Consider the following 13,133-nt stretch of genomic DNA (forward strand, 5'->3'; position numbering starts at 1 on the left):
CCCGCAGACTTCATGAGCTCCGTCATGGCTCGATTCGCTCGACAAGATGAAGTTCAAAAGGCGACCAACGACCAGCTAGCTGCTTTGGTCGCAGCACTCACCGCTCCAGACGGCCAAACAAGCCGTCCCCAGATGATACGCTGTCGCCTATTCAACACAAACCCTACGACGACGGGTGGTGACCACATCTCAGATGACTCGGAACCTAACGAAACCTTTCCCGCCGATGCTCCCCAGATAGGACCAGATCTCGCAACCATACGCGATATCGCCGAGCTCAAACTCAGCTTTCAGCAAATGAGCTCGTAGATCCATCAAGCTACCAGTGCGGCTCCACAGATCGAGAGTGTACTCGCTGCAACCTCGCGAACCCCTTTTACTAGCGCACTAACCAATGTGAAAATCAGGAAGATAGAGAAGCTGCGCCTACCAGAGTACAAGCCCGGCGGAGACCCGGTGGAACACATGACGGCTTTCAATATCGAGATGGCACGGGCTCGACTCTCCGATGAAGAAAGGGATGCAGGCTACTGTCAACTGTTTGTCGAGACTCTCCACGAGCAAGCCCTGACCTTGTTCTCTCAACTAGAGGAGAACTCAATCGGAAACTTCCGTGACTTATCAGCGGCTTTCCTCAAGATGTACATTATGTTCACAAAGCGCAATGCTACTGCTTCTAGCCTGTGGAACCTCAACCAAACCAAAGATCATAGCCTCCGCGACTACATGGAGCAGTTCAAAGCAGTAGTCTCGAGGATTGCAATCCCAGATGACATCGCTATCGATGCCCTGAGAAACACATTGTGGTTCTGCTCTAAGTTCCGAGAAGATCTATACCAAAATCCAACCACCTCGCTCCAAGACGCTATCGCTCGTTCTCACAACTTCATCCTAATTGAAGAAGATACAAAGGCGATCATCAGCAAGATGAACGCGGCGAAAACGCCAGCGACTAAAAATGCCGACACGCAAGCAGAACCGCGTCAGCATGCTCCTAGCGATAAGAACAGCCGTAAAGACGGTTACATGTATATCGTCAAAGAGAACAACGTACCGATTTCGACCATGGTAGTCCGAGGAGAAGGGTGGAACAAATGGGTAAGAGAGCTCGACTCATCTGGCGAACCAACTGATACTGTCTGCGTGACTCAACCTGCAGTGGCAGCAGGTCCGACAGCAGGCCCTTCCAGAACCGTCGATCTCTCCAAACATTGCAAATATCACGACGTCAAAGGGCATGATACGATGGAGTGTAAATCACTCTATGCGCACTATCTCTCGTCTCTCGCCAGCGGCGACTTCAAATTCGAGCCCCTAAAAGCTAAGCCCAAAAACGGCAAAAGCTGGAGCAAGAATAAAGAGAGAAGAGCCCAGCGCAAAGCTACCGGCAAAGGCCGACAAAACGAAACACAGCAGCAAGATGAAGAAAAGGCCCCCAAGGACGACGGTGAAGACGACTCCTCTGCTGACGAAGAACAGCCGGCTAACCGCAGGTGCATAGAGGTTATACTTTCTCAACAAACCTTATCGTCAGACGACGAGAACGACGACGCGCCTATACCCGGAGATCTGAGAGATGTTCTCAAACGAAAGCTTGAGTCGAAGGACGACAACAGCTCCGAAAATACTTATCTTCGGCTAACGCTGAACGCAAGGAAGTCTCAGCGTATCTCGACCGGTGATCCTGATCCCAAAGAGCATATGACACGTCTCAGCGGCGATCTTCGAGACAAACTCACCGCCAGCATGTGCGATCTTCGCGTTCTCCTCAACCGCTCGAAGCCGACAGATCTCCGGAGACAGTTGGAACAAACTAAGACGCCAGACAACCCTACGCTGTCGCAAAACGACGACAACGCATCAGCTGACCTGCACGCCTTTTTAAACTCCAAGCGAGTAAAAACAAAACAGCGACTAAACGTCATTATGGGCGGTTCTCCTCCCTGTGGAAATTCTGTTCGCTCCGTCAAGGATTACCGCCGGCAGGTCACGACTTCGCACAGGTGGCCAACTAGATCACCAAATCATCCTCCGATAACCTTCTCGCCTGATGACACCGCCGGGATTCACATCCCCCACAACGATCATCTTCTTGTCGTTCTCGGAATTGGAGAGTATGACGTCACGAAAGTACTTATCGATACGAGAAGCTCCGTTGATCTCATCTTCCTAGGAACGCTGCAAAAGATGGGAGTGGACCTCGACGACATTAAGGCATCATCCAGAACATTAACCGGCTTCAATGGATCTTCTGAAACGATACTGGGGACGATCCGTCTTCCAGTACGTGCATGCGGTGTTACTCGAACAATCAAGTTCGCTGTTGTAAGCACGAAGGCACCTTATCATGCGATACTTGGAACCCCGTGGATACACTCGATGCAAGCAATCCCGTCTACTTACCACCAATGCATCAAGTTTTCCGGTACGGACGACGCAATTAAAACGTTGCGAGGAGATCAGAAGGCCGCCCGAGACCTATTGATCGCCACTGTTAAGCTCCAATGTTCTTCTCTACCTGTCAACTCTGTCTCTCCCCCGATCTCCAAAGTTTGCCCCCAGAAAGACGAAGTTCTTGAGTTGCCCATCGACGACACAGACCCGAACCGAACGGCACGAATCAGTGCATATCTATCTAAGGATATGCAGCGGTCGATCCTCGACTTCCTCAAGGAGAATGTATCTACGTTCGCATGGTCCATGGCGGACATGAAAGGAATTAACCCAGCGATAACAACGCACGAGCTTAATGTCGACCCAACCTTCAAGCCCATTCGACAAAAGAGACGAAAGCTTGGTCTTGACAGGTCTAAAGCTGTGAACGAAGAGGTCGAACGGCTACTCGGTGCCGGCTCAATCGCTGAGGTACGTTACCCTGAGTGGTTAGCAAACTCAGTGGTGGTCAAGAAGAAGAACGAGAAGTGGCGCGTCTGCGTCGACTTCACCGACCTAAATAAATCCTACCAAAAGGACAACTACCCTCTTCCCAATATCGACCGTCTAGTCGAATCCACCGCCGGGAATGAGATGATCACGTTCATGGATGATTTCTCCGGATACAATCAGATCATGATGCAGCCTGATGATCGCGAGAAAACGGCCTTTATCACAGATAGGGGAACCTACTGCTATAAGGTCATGCCGTTCGGCTTAAAGAACGCAGGGGCAACTTACCAACGACTCGCGAACAAAATGTTCGCAGATAAGCTGGGCGACACCATGGAAGTATACATTGATGACATGCTTGTTAAGTCGCTACACGCCGCCGATCACCTCCGCCATCTACGAGATTAGTTCGAAACTCTCAACAAGTATGACATGAAATTAAATCCGGCGAAGTGTACTTTTGGAGTTTCCTCAGGTGAATTCCTCGGTTACATCGTAACACAACGAGGAATCAAAGCCAACCCGAAGCAGATCTCAGCGGTCCTGAACCTCCCAAGTCCAAAAAACAGTAGAGAAGTCCAACGGCTCACGGGTCAGACTGATGCACTCAATCGGTTCATCTCTCGATCTACCGACAAGTGTGTACCATTCTACGATTTCCTACGCGGCAATAAGAAGTTTATCTGGGACGAGAAGTGCGAAGAAGCATTTTCTCAACTCAAACAATATCTGACACCACCGCCTGTACTCGCCAAGCTGGATGTCGGGGACGTTCTATCCCTTTACGTCGCGGTATCCCCCGCAGCAGTCAGCAGTGTTCTAATAAAGGAAGACCGCGGCGAGCAAAAGCCAGTCTTCTCCACAAGCAGGCGTATGACAGGACCAGAAACGCGATACCCAACTCTGGAGAAGATGGCGCTGGCCGTCGTCGAAGCGGCAAGAAAGCTCCGCCTGTATTTGCAGTCACATTCGGTGGAGGTACTGACCGACCAGCCCCTCCGAACAATACTTCAGAACACCAACCGGTCCGGAAGACTAACGAAGAGGGCTATCGAACTCGGTGAGCTTGATATCACTTACAAGAACCGAACGGCAGCAAAGTCCCAGGTCCTTGCGGATTTCTTAGTTGAACTGGCTCCGGAACTGGAGCAAGACTTCGCACTCCCGAACCCAAACTGGACCCTTCATGTTGACGGATCTTCAACCAACAAGGGCGCAGGGGCCGGGGTCCAGTTACAGTCCCCGACCGGAGAATTGATCAGACAGTCTTTTAGCTTCGGCTTCCCAGCGTCGAACAACGAGGCAGAATATGAATCTTTGATCGCCGGACTCCGCTAAGCGAAAACTGTCAAGGCCAAACGTCTAAGCGCCTACTGCGACTCACAGCTAGTCGCTAGTCAGTTCAGTGACGACTACGACGCCCGCAACGACCGAAGGGATGCTTACCTCAAGATATTCCAATGGTTAGCAGCAGAGTTCGAATTCTTCGAACTCATCAAAGTCCCCAGAGGAGAGAACGTCTGCACCGACGCCCTCGCAGCCCTTGGCAGCAAGCTTCGAGATCAGGTTAAACGAACCATCCCAATACACCGAATTGAGAAGCCAAGTATTGACACCTCGACCGACCAAACGATCATCGTGGCGCCGGTCACCGACCATGGGACTGGTCACGAGATCACCACGCCAGATACCGAAGGGTTCGACCCCGACTGGAGAACGGAGTTCATCGACTATCTTATCAGGGAAGAAATCCTAGCTGAGAAATGGGCTGCACGCCGACTAAAAACACGCAGTGCCCATTACGTCATCTTAGATGATGAACTCCATCGATGGACCGCGCGTAAGGTACTCCTTAAGTGCATTCATGGCGACGAAACCGTAAGAGTTATGGCTGAAACACACGAGAGCGCTGGAGGCAACCATTCAGGCTGTCAAGCCTTGGCAATCAAAGTGAGAAGCCTAGGCTTCTTCTGGCCGACGATGAACGCAGACTGCGAGTCCTACGCTAGACGTTGCGACAAATGCCATCGGCACGCACCAAGTATCCATTGCCCGACTAAAATGTTACGAACGACAACAACACCATATCCATTCATGCGATGGGCAATGGACATCATACGACCGCTTCCCAGTTCCCGACAACAACGTTTCGTTCTAGTCCTCACTGACTACTTCACGAAGTATATCGAGGCTGAAGCCTTCGCTCAAGTCACGGACAAAGAAGTCCGCGGCTTCGTATGGAAGAACATTATATGCCGCCACGGTCTACCTTATGAAATTGTTACTGATAACGGATCGCAGTTCATGTCATGCAACTTCAAAGAATTCTGCAGCAAATGGGACATCCGATTAAGCCCTTCCACCCCTCGCTACCCGCAAGGAAATGGCCAAGCGGAATCCTCCAACAAGCTTATCATTGACGGCATCAAGAAACGCCTAGATCTGAAGAAAGGAAATTGGTCCGATGAACTCGACAGAGTCCTGTGGAGTCACCGCACGACACCAAGAGGTTCGACTAAATCAACACCTTTCTCCCTTGCATACGGTGTCGAGGCTATAGCCCCTGCAGAGGTCAACGTTACAAGCCTCCAACGTTCGAAGATAGTACATAGTACTCAACATGGAGATGATGCTCGACGCCCTCGACGAGATCGAAGAGCGTAGGGACCAAGCTCTGCTCCGGATCCAAAACTATCAGCATCAAATAGAGAGCTACTATAACAAAAAGGTTCGGGCCAGACCCCTCGAACTCGGCGACTTCGTCATGCGTAAAGTGTTCGAGAACACTAAGGAACTTAACGCCGGCAAACTCGGCGTTAGATGGGAAGGACCTTACAAAATCGTCAAAGTCGTCAAACCAGGCGTCTACCGGCTTGAAACATCGTGCGGAGAAGAAGTGCCTCGAGCGTGGAACTCAATGCACTTTCGCCGTTTCTACTCGTAGGAACGACAAACCTAAGACGCCGCAAAAAAAAAAAAAAGCCGAGTAGATGCCCCTCCGCGGTCACTTCCACTCAACCGAGTAAATGCGCTTCAAACAACCACTTTTACTCGGGTAAAACGAACTACGAATGGCTTGATCCTCAACCGAGGTACATAGACAGCCTTAACCAGTCCAGCTGTAACAACACCAAAGTCAAAAACTTTGTTTTGGTCTCAATCGACCAGCGAAGGATCGATGAACCTCGCCCGTCGTAGGACAGTCATCGCCTCAAGTGATTCCCATACCACCAACAGGCAGTACGCGGACACTCACACCCCACCACTCAGCTATGCCCTGATCAGACACTTAGCTGAAGGACCCAACGGTCGCAAGTCACCTATGCCTCAGGCGCATTGACCGACCAAAAATAGTGAAATCTATACCTTTTTTCGATTGACGAGTAAAGGATTAGCTACCCAAAGACTCGACTGTCACTGAAAAAATGGATAAGAGAACCTTTCTCTCTTAAACTTGGTCTCTCGTCTTTCGGAATTGAATAGCGTCCTTAGACATTATCTCAACCAAAACGCGACGAGGATTGATAAAGTCCCTTAACGGCTTGTTTCGTTATCTATTTGCAAAAATTAAGAATCAAGGACATATCGTTCCTAACCAAACACGCTACGAAACTTTCAGGCGAATTGAAACTTACTTAAAACATTGCAAATACAGATAAGAAACAACACATGGACCTAAAGCTTGCTTAAAATAGCAACTCGCCGATAAGATAAAAATGTGTCTAAGCATACAACAAAAGGGCCCATTAGGACCACAAATACATTCCGGCAGGAAACACCAAAAAATATATATATATATATATATGGTCTAAGTAAAATACAACATCGACGGAGGGTCAAGCAGCGGAATCTTGTTTGTTCCCGTTCAGCACACTCAGAGCAGGAGGATCCTCGGGATCTTCAGCAACAGAAACAATCCAGCCCTCCACTCGAGCAGGAACAGGAACAAGAATCGGGCCCTCCACTTGAGCAGGAACAGGAACGAGAAGATCCGCGTTAGAGGACGGGATGCTCGAGGCGCTCCCTTTCTCGATCTCACTTGTTGTCTCTTCCTCGTTGGGTTTTGGCGACGGCGTCTTCTCAGCTCGGTCGCCCTCATCCTCCTCATCCTCTCGTCCCTTGGAGGAAGTATCAGAGACTAGAACAGGGTCTTCAATGCCCACAATCTCAGAGACTAGAACAGGGTCTTCAATGCCCACACCATCTGTCTCGGGGTTATCTTTCTCGGGGCTCTCCTTGAGGTTATCTTTCTCGGAACTCTCCTCGAGGGTATCTTTCTCCGGAACCGCAGCGTGTTCTATCGGGGCCGACGTGATGTCAACCATCGGCTCTTCAAACGACTCCTCGACGATCTCGCGGGAGGTAATGAGCTGAGAAGCCGTCTCCGACCTGATCAGATCCACGTTCGATCCATACGGATCAAACGATGCCCAAAACCTTTCCTCCACAAAGCGAGAAGGAAGAAGTAGCGGAGAGAGAGTAAGATCGCTGTCTGACAGCGGATTCACACGAAGATTGGTGGCCTCAGCCTCATGAAGCTTCTCCTGCTCGACGAAGACATCTATCATCTCTTGCGGGATCTCTGTCCCGCTGCCCTTTATCATCTCAAGGCATTTCCTCGTTCCTGAAGCTTGCCCGTATAAATTCTTTGCCTTTCCAAAGGCGTCTAGGCGAGTAAGGTAGTCGCGCACGCGACCAAAGCAACGATTCGCCTTGTCGGTCATAGCAGCATGGACCCTTTCCCTCTCGCGAGTAACTTCCAAGCTCCGCGAATCCTTCAGGCGTTGCCTCTCCTTGATCAATTTCTCCACCGCAGCATCCCTCTTTGCGAGAAGCTCAGCCTTCTCCTTCGCGAGTGCCGCAGTAGCTTGCTCCAAGCGAGTCTTTTCTCGGGCAAGCTCTTTCTTTGAAGCCCTATCAGACTTAAGCTTGCCTTCAAGCTCCTCGAATTTTACTCGAAGAACTTCTTTCTCTTTAGCAGCCTTGTCATTGGCTTTCTCGTGCTCGGCCCTCACCCTCTCAATCACCTTCAACCTCGCCTGAGCAAGCTTTTGCGAGGCTCCCAATTGGACCATCGTCTGCTTCAGAGTGTTATCATACTTCTCGACGAGAAACTTCATGCTCCCGTCAATCTGCAGAACAACAAGATAGAACTGATCAAAGTGACTTAAGCTACGTATTCGACAGAAGGATAAAAGAATAGCACATTACCCGTTTTCTCACGAAGGCAGCATCAATATACTCGTCTTTAAAGTAAAGGTCTTCTATCTGCGGCAGCTCCTTCGTTCCACCACGAATCTGGTGCGTCAGTTCCGCGCACTGAAGGGGATTAAAGATTAAAGAAGTTTTCTCGTCATAAGAAAAATTGACACAGCCGGGGAACTCAATTCTCCCTCTCTTCGCGAGGGAACCTTCAGAACGAGAGCCTTTTCTCGCAGACGAATCAGGAGCAGACCTCTCGCTCGCAGCAGACTCACTCCCAGAACCACTCCCTCGCGCTGAGACATTTCTCTTCTTCTCCGAAGGGGTTTCGGGAGTAACACTACCTCTCCTGGCGACATCGACGAGAGTCGTTTCAACAGCAGAAGGACGCGGCTCCGCTTCAACTGACTTCTTCTTCGTTTTCATTTTTGGATGATCCTCAGGCATCGCCTCGACCGGGTCTGTCTCGACGAGATCCTCTGCAGCGCCTTCTCGCCCTCCTGCTGGCGCCTCGTCTTGATCGACAGAGGAAGTAGCCCCTTCGCGAGGCCTCTTCTTTCCTACCTTTTTCTTCCTCGCCTCCGAACCCTCAGAAGTTTCATCGAGAGAAGCGGTCTCTTCAAGAGGAGCCTCGTCAGTTGCTTTCCTCTTTGCTTTCTTGCTCTTCTTCTTCTTTTTGGGACTCGAAGCAGAATGCTCTGCCCCAACGCCCTCATCGACTAAACTGGATGCTCTCTCCTTGGAAGCTCCACCACCTTCGGAAGCTCCACCGCCTTCGGAGCTGGTCGATTCTGGCACGTTAGCATGAGTCGCTTCTTCGAAAGCAATTGCAGCTTCCCCTTCAATAAAGCGCTCAAGTCCGAAACTCCATCCATCTCTCTAGCTTTGTCTAGGAGCTTCTGTTGTTTCCGAGTAAAAAAGGACATGCGCGACTTACGGGGCCCAAGAACACAAGGAAGCCTCGATTCCCAATCAACTGCAAACAAGAAGACCGAAACATAAACTCAATACGAATCATCAACAAGTCTTCGCAACTGATCCTAAGGAAAATCCCTGCGACAAACTTACCTCTGGCAATTCTGGCCTGTTGACGACATATCCACTCTCGACTAAGGTCCGGCCAACGGAGGTGGCTATGCGTTGCGATCGCCTGCGCGCTTTCAAAGAATTTCTCCGGATATGCGATCGTATTCGGATGGTGAACTGTAAAAACAAAGAAGGCAAAGTCAGAATCAACGAATAGAAAGCGAGTCCAACGGATAATCTCTACCAAGTTCTTTATTCCATAGAACGCGGTAGTCATCCCCCGGTGGTTCTTCGAAAGCATGCTCGTCTGACTTGATATAAAAGTACAAACGTTGCCAATCTTGCATCTTGTTCGGATGATCGATCAAGACGTTGTAGTTCGCACGCATCTTCACCGAGAAAATCCCGTTAGGCTCAGCCTTCGTGAAAGTCAACTCCTCGAACACTTCCACACTCATCGAGATATCTATCTCCGCCGCCATAACCATCAACATGACGGCTATACGCAACGACCCGTTCAACATCTGAGAGATGGCGATGTCCCGACAAAACGCGTACGACGTCACCAACCGCGGGATTGGAAACCAAAGCTTCGTATGATCTCCAAAGTAGGACTCGTACACGCATTGATAACCAACTGGAGGCGACCAAGGCCGTTGTTCGGTAGATGGGATGATGTATGTAACGCCGGCGCCACCATTCTCCCTTAGCAAATCCTTCACAGTCTTGTGAGAGGAGCAAGAACCGAACACGTTCCCCCACGACTGAGCCCGTGGGTCACGCAGCAATTCAGGCGGAAGCTGATAAAGTTCGTCAAAGATCCTGCCGGGATGATAGATCGTGGGACGGCAATCTATCTGGTCGAAGCGAACCCTCCGACGAACTCGTCTCGAAGGTCTCAGAGCTCGACTCGATGCTTCAGAACCACTCCGCTCAGAACCTATCGAGGCATCACTTCGATCCTCCCCACTGTTCCTACTACCGCTCGTGCCACTGCCACCACTGACTTCGATGCGACCAGCGGCTTCCTCGCGCGTTTGCCTATGGGAGTCGGCGACTAAAAGGCGCTGAGATAAACTCATATTTTCTGTATCCCGTAGAGCGTCTCGATGTATCAAATTGAACTCATCCAGCGGACTACCACTCGCCGTCACATCCCTAGCCGGACTCGGAGAGGTAGCAATGTCCTTCCCCTTCTCCTCTCGTGACAAACGACTTTTCAAAGTCATGCTTCACGGTCTGGGGACGACTAAACCGACGAACCAAGCGAACAAGCTAACTCGCCAAATGACGTATCTAGAGAGAGAAAATAAAAGTAGAGAGAAGGGAGAGAAAGCGGAATACCTGAGCCTGCAGAGAAGAATGACGAAAGTGAAAGGGAGGGACCTATTTATAGGAAAGACGAAGGCACACTTCCCAAACGCAATCATTAGGTCTAGAAGAGCCTAAATGGGCCTCAAGGGCCGCCTACATATCCAGAAACCTACTCGCGATGGTTCGATTTCTCGCCTAAACTGGTTTCCGGTTGAACAGCCAAACCAAAATCAATCTCTGATTTTTGATCTAAACTGGTTCTCGCCCAAACCGGTCTCCGGTTAAATAGCAAAACCGGTTCTACCATTTCACAGTTCGCGAGTAACCTTCCGCCCGACTAAAACTTGCCTTCCATCACGAAGACAACAAGAATGGGGTAGGCGAGTCATGATGAACTTTACTCGAGCGACTAAACGCGTCCAACAATGGCCAGAGAGACAAGAGAAAGAGATACTTTATGTCGACTCCGAGTAAAATCAACATGCGACTAAAAATGCCTAACAACGATCAGGAAGACCGACTAACAGCGAGGTGCTCCTCACGCTAGAACCTGTTATCCGAACGAATCTGACCCACAAATTCACTGAGACCCCTACGTTGCTCACAAGTGGACTGGGGGGACTTATTGTAGGAGATGGATTACATCCCTCCACAAAACCCATCGAATAACAAGGTCTAGCCCAACAAGCTGTAAACTTACTCGGCTCGCGCGAGTAAAGTTGTCACCTCGGTCCTAGAGTGCTTTTAGCCGATGACCAAGCCGACCAAAAGCACCCGGCTCGGAGGAACTCCACCAAGGCCCGTATACTCAGCCTTCTCAAGTTAAGGCCCAAAAGGGGACCGGATTTAGGGCACACAAGGACGGAAAGCCTATAAAGGGAGAGGAGGCAACAACAAGAAGGGGATCGATACTTTTACACACACACTAAGCGGCTAGATCTAGGGTTTCAATCTCTCTTTACTTCTAATCGCTTGTATCTCTTCCGGTTAGCTTTACGAGCTCCGGTTTGCCTCCTTGATTTCTTGTCACCCTTGTAACCCTCTGATCAGATCTAATAAAACGTCTTTAGTCATCCTATTTTCGAGTTCTTTCAACCTAGTCGACTGAATCCCGTACAAAAAACATAGCAATTGGAGCATTAGCATCTTATGCTCCAATTCTTCATTTCGATAACATTGTGCCATTGACAAGCTTCTACGATGCCATTTATCAGGATTTCAAGGTGATGTATGCTCTGTTACCGGGAAATATCATCCACAAGTATTGTTCAAAGTTTACACATCTGATGCAAAACAAAACTGGTCTAGACAAGAAGAGATTACTTGATGACACACTTTGGCATAAAAATGATTATTCTCACCTGCTCCACGAGATAACCAGGCAGCTACGAAAGGTGATCCGGAGTGGCTGAAAGAGTAGAGGAGGCAAGAGGTGGTTATTATATAGAAAATAGAAATAGATCAGTGAGGGAGTATTACAGAGATTTGAAAGAGGAAGAGTAGATTTAAGAAGGCCAATATAAAACCAAAAAGTTCACTACACCAGATTAACAAATAAAGATCTTGTGTGTGAGTTTTTATCATTTAGTTTGTGATTCAGTTTAATTGTTAGAAATCAAAACTCGCTGTTATGAAATAATACAAGGATTTTGAGTGAAAGATGTGAAAACTAAAAGAAAAGCAAGAGAACTCAGCATTTTAACAACACAAAGAATCATCATGATCTTACTGTTTCAAAGCTGGCTGAATTTACACAACGGATTTTGATCAAACAAATAATTTTTGTCAGATTGAAGAAATCTTTTCACCTGGAAGAGGTTGAGTGGTTTGGCCAGTGAAAGAATATATGCATAACTGAAAGAGAGAGAATCAAAAATGTTGGAAACTATACAGACAAACGACAGCGTATAAGTAGTAGACATCGTGAAAAACTACAAGACCGGTTTGGTTTAAGTTGTAAAATACAACCGTTAGGAAATACAGAACCGGTTCAATTGGAACAAATTTAGGGTGAAAAATGTAGGGCTGGTTCGATTCAAATCAATTGTCTCAGTTCTTAAAATATAACCGTTAGAGCAACATTATCAAGACATTTGAACACTTCTTATGGGCGATCCTTATCCAATATTGGCCCAAAATTAAATATAAAGTCCAGTTAAATGAAGGAGACGATTTTTAGGTAAGAAGTTTTTTGACTTCGGTCTTCTGTCACGTGTCATTCTATGATACGTTTTGTGAAGCGGTAGAGGGTTTCGTCGTTTTGCTTTGGATCTATTCTCATCGTCTCTTCCTTCTCTCGCTGTCGACGGGTACTTCCGCCGCCGTCGTCTATTCTCGTCCATCTCGCCTCTCTTCTTTCTCCGGTTGGAAACCATCTCCGCCGCCGTCACCAACAGGTTTGTCTTCTTTCTCCGTCCTCCGTTAGCTATATAGAGGAATCATTTAAACAAATAGATTGGTGATTCGCCTTTTGGTTGTATATGATTGTATAGTGATCTGTTGGTTCGTGTTTCTGATGGAATTTCGTTTACCGATGAATATGATTGTATAGTGATCTGTGTTTTTGATTGTAAAGCAGAGGTTTTTTAGTGAATTTTTTCGTATACTTGATTGATTAGGGAACTTTAGTTAAAAAAATATGCTTGATTGATTAGTGAACTGAATTTTGAGTTCTATACTTGATTGATTAGTGAACTGAATTTTGA

The sequence above is a fragment of the Brassica oleracea genome, chromosome C2, assembly GCF_000695525.1.
Source record: "Brassica oleracea var. oleracea cultivar TO1000 chromosome C2, BOL, whole genome shotgun sequence".
In the NCBI taxonomy this organism is placed as follows: domain Eukaryota; kingdom Viridiplantae; phylum Streptophyta; class Magnoliopsida; order Brassicales; family Brassicaceae; genus Brassica; species Brassica oleracea.